General features: G+C 50.9%; 1 protein-coding gene across 1 annotated transcript in view; it reads left to right on the plus strand.

The window, feature by feature from the left end:
- NOSIP (nitric oxide synthase interacting protein) overlaps positions 1-3,998 on the plus strand; it is a 27,879-nt gene that overhangs the window by 18,848 nt on the left and 5,033 nt on the right. The gene's annotated exons all lie outside the window — the stretch shown is intronic.

Below are 3,998 nucleotides of genomic sequence, written 5' to 3' on the forward strand. Positions count from 1 at the left end.
GCGCCTTCCTTCCCCCCGGAGCCCCGGGCCGGGCCGAAGAGGCTTTGCGGCGGTGGCGGGCCTGCGGGGTGACCGAGTTTGAGAGCGGGGCTGAGAGAGTTTAGCATGGTCGCGGGTTAAGGGTAACGTCTGAGTGAACTCAAGGGCACAACTAAAATCCATGGAGTGGCCAGAGGTCCGAGTCCCAGCCATCGCCATCTAGACCAGCGGTTCTCAACCTTCCTAACGCCGACCCTTTAATACAGCTCCTCATATGGTGGTGACCCCCAACCATAACATTATGTTCGTTGCTACTTCATAACCGTAATGTTGCTACTGTTATGAATCGTCATGTAAATATCTGATCTGCAGGATGTCTTTTCATTGTTACAAATTGAACATAATTAAAGCATAGTGATTAATCACAAAAACAATATGTAATTATATATGTGTTTTCAAATCATCTTAGGCGACCCCTGTGAAAGGGCTATTCCAACCTCAAAGGGGTCGCAACCCATAGGTTGAGAACAACTGCATTTAAGCTTCCTGGCCTTATTTACATATTGATCTGGGGCGTCACTTTAACAGGCTAAACAGGGTCCCTCCCCGAAAGGACATGGTGGACCCTGTGCACCCGGGAAGCCCGCGGGGTTTTGAGTTGTGCCAAGTGTGAATCCTGTGAGGAGGCCGGGAGCACCCTGCCCCGGAGGAAGTCAAGTTCCCAGAGAATGCCGCAGGCGCCTGGAGAAGGTGGCAGGAGCCCCAGGAGGGGGAGGGGGAGGAGGGGAGAGCAAAGGCCTGGAGGCAGCAAGGACTGTGGGGTCTGAGGGCAGAGCAAGTGAGGGGGTGGGGGGCGCCTGGTACACCGGCCTGGACTTCCCACCTGACCAGGAGGACAGCGCGGCCCGAAGCTTTCTGTGTAATGACCGTTTAATCACAAAGCCTCCCTGAGCCGCATGGAAAACTAGAAAAAAAAGACAACACGCCTGCCTCCTGGGAATGCTCATACCTGGTCCTTCAGGCCTTTCCCCACCCACATGATTTTCAACCCAGGGGAGCTCAGCGCACAGCCTGCCCTGTCATTGCGGTCAAAGGGCTTCTCATCCAACACCCAGACGCGATTCCAAGGGCCAGGAAGTGTCCGTGTGGCTGCTGCTCGGCCCCCTCTGGTGCAAGACCCTGGTGCTGAAGGGAAAGGTTTCAGGGGGAGGGTGGGTGAGGTCATCCTCACACCCTGGGAAGCCCCCAAACCCAGTGTTTGCTCCCCCAGGCACTTCTAGAATCTTCCCTTGCCCGGCCAGTGTGGCTCAATGGTTGAGTATCAAGCTATGAACCAGGGGGTCACAGTTTGACTCCCGGCCAGTGTGGCTCAGTGGTTGGGTATCGAACAATGAACCAGGGGGTCACAGTTTGGTTCCTGGCCAGTGTTGCTCAGTGGTTGGGTCTCAAGCTATGAGCCAGGGGTCACAGTTTGGTTCCCACCCAGTGTGGCTCAGTGGTTGAGTATCGAGCTATGAACCAGCTATGAATCAGGGGGTCACAGTTTGATTCCCGGCCAGTGTGGCTCAGTGGTTGGGTATCAAACTATGAACCAGGGGGTCACAGTTTGGTTCCCGGTCAGGGCACATGTCCAGTTTTCAGGCTTGATCTCTGGTTAGGGGGCGTGCAGTAGGCAGCCAATCAATGACTCTCGTCACTGATGTTTCTAACTTCCTCTCTGAAATCAATGTGTCACAGTTTGGTTCCCGGTCAGGGCACATGCCCAGTTTTCAGGATCTCTGGTTAGGGGGCGTGCAGTAGGCAGCCAATCAATGACTCTCGTCACTGATGTTTCTAACTTCCTCTCTGAAATCAATAATAAATAAATGTATTTTTAAAAGAATCTTCCCTTGGTCCCTATTAGTCCTCATAGCCCCTCTTGGGGCCCCAGTCCCTGGAAACTGGCCCAGGTGCCTCTAACATTCAAGGAACCCTTACCCTGTGAATCGACAGTCTCCGGAATCCTTGCCACACTTCTGGGATAGGGATGCTCACACCCATTTCCCAGAACAGCCCACTGAGGCTCAGAAGACAGCTTGCCCAAACTCGCACTGCTCAAGGCCTCGCATAAGCCAAGTTCACCCAGAGGTCTGCCACCTCCAGAGACACCCACCCCAGGTGTGGCTCTGCCCTTCCCCCCATCCTTTCTACCCTCCTCCTCCCAGGTATTCCCAGTTTCACCCCCCAGACCTCTCCACCTTTATACCCAGCCCACTCTCCGATCCCCCTCCCCTACACACCCCCAATCCTCATCTTTCCCAAGCACCCTCACCCACCCCCGAGTCCTTCCAGTTTTTTCTCTCAGATCCTCAAGGTGTCTAATCTAGTTCCTGTGTGCTACGGACTCCCCCTTAACCCAAAGAACTTCTAGGATTTCCGCCCGGCACCTTTATTTCCACAAGAAGCCGAAACCCACATCTTCTATTCACAGGCTATTTGTGAGAACGGGGTCAAGGCCTTTCCTCCAGGAAACACGTTTCCTTTAAGGCTTCACCACTAACAAGAGCCCGGCTGGTGTGGTTCAGTGATCGGGTGTCCACCCATCAACCAGGAGGTCACAGTTGGATTCCCAATCAGGGCACGTGCCTAGGTTGTGGGCTCAATCCCCAGTCGGGGGCGTGCAGGAGGCAGCTGGTCAGTGATTCTCATCATTGATGTTTCTATTTCTCTCTTCCTTCTCCCTTCCTGTCTGAAATCAGTAAAATATATCTATATATTTAATGCACAAAGGTAACAGGAAAAGGAAGCAGTCTTGGCCGTCGTGGCTCAGTTGACTGGGCAGCGTCCGGTGCACCAAAGGGCTGCTGGTTCCATTCCTGTCAGGGTACATATGCCCGGTTGTGGGTTCGCTATCTCATCACATCAATGTTTCTCTCTCCTTCTCGCTCTAAAAATAAATTTAAAAATCTTTAAAAAAAAAGAGGAAGCAAGGCAGACAGAAGAAGAGAGACAGGAAGTGGACACAAATCTTGTCTTTTCTCAGCAGAGGTTCCCTAGACACTGGCCTGAGTTTAGAGCAGGAAGCGGGCATGCCTGCTGGTGCGTCTCAGGACCCCCCTGGCAGCGCTGTGAGACCGCTGCAATTGCTTGTGCAGATGTTTAAATGGGGAGATTTATTCTGGGGAAAGGACAACCGCATGGACAGGGAGCACATTCTTGCTTGCCGGGGGAGGGGGAAGGATTGGCCAGAAAGCTGGGGGTTGGCATGAGAATCTGGGTGGAGGGGCAGGAGCTGTTCTGTACCCTCACATGTGCTGGCACCTTCCATGCAGCATCGTTTATTTATAAAAGACCAGAAACAGCCTAAATGCCGGTTAGCAGAGAACTGGTTAAATAATCTATCTTAAAAAAAAGAAAGAAATCTATCTAGGGAAGTAGTTCCCAGCTGTTAAAAAGACAAAGGAAACGAAAACATTTTTTTTTCTTCTTCAAAGTGTAATCTAGGTCACTATGATCTCTGAGAGAGGAAGGGAGGGGGGGAGAGAGAGAGGAGCATCGATCAGTTGCCTCCTGGGTGACTGGGGATCAAACCTGCAACCTAGGTATGTGCCCTGACCTGGAATCGAACCCACAACCTTTTGGTGCACCGGGCAACGCTCCAACCAACCAAGCCACCCACTCAGGGCGAAGACATCATTATTGACAATAGCTAAGATATGGAAGCGACCTAAGTGCCCATCAATATATGAGTAGGTAAAGAAGAAGTGGTGCATATATACAATTGAATATAATTCAGCCATTTTTAAAAATGAAATTTTGCCATCTGCAACAACATGGATGGACATAGAGGGTATTATGCTAACTGAAAGAAGTCAGAGAAATACAAATGTCAGATGATTTCATTTACATGTAGAATCTAAAAAACAAAATAAATAAGCCATACAAAAACAGACTCATAGATACAAGAATATTTTGATGGATGCCAGATGGGAGGGAGGTTAGAGAGGGGGTGAAAAAGGTGACGGGATTTAGAAATACAA

This window comes from Myotis davidii, unplaced genomic scaffold, assembly GCF_000327345.1.
Source record: "Myotis davidii unplaced genomic scaffold, ASM32734v1 scaffold2100, whole genome shotgun sequence".
In the NCBI taxonomy this organism is placed as follows: domain Eukaryota; kingdom Metazoa; phylum Chordata; class Mammalia; order Chiroptera; family Vespertilionidae; genus Myotis; species Myotis davidii.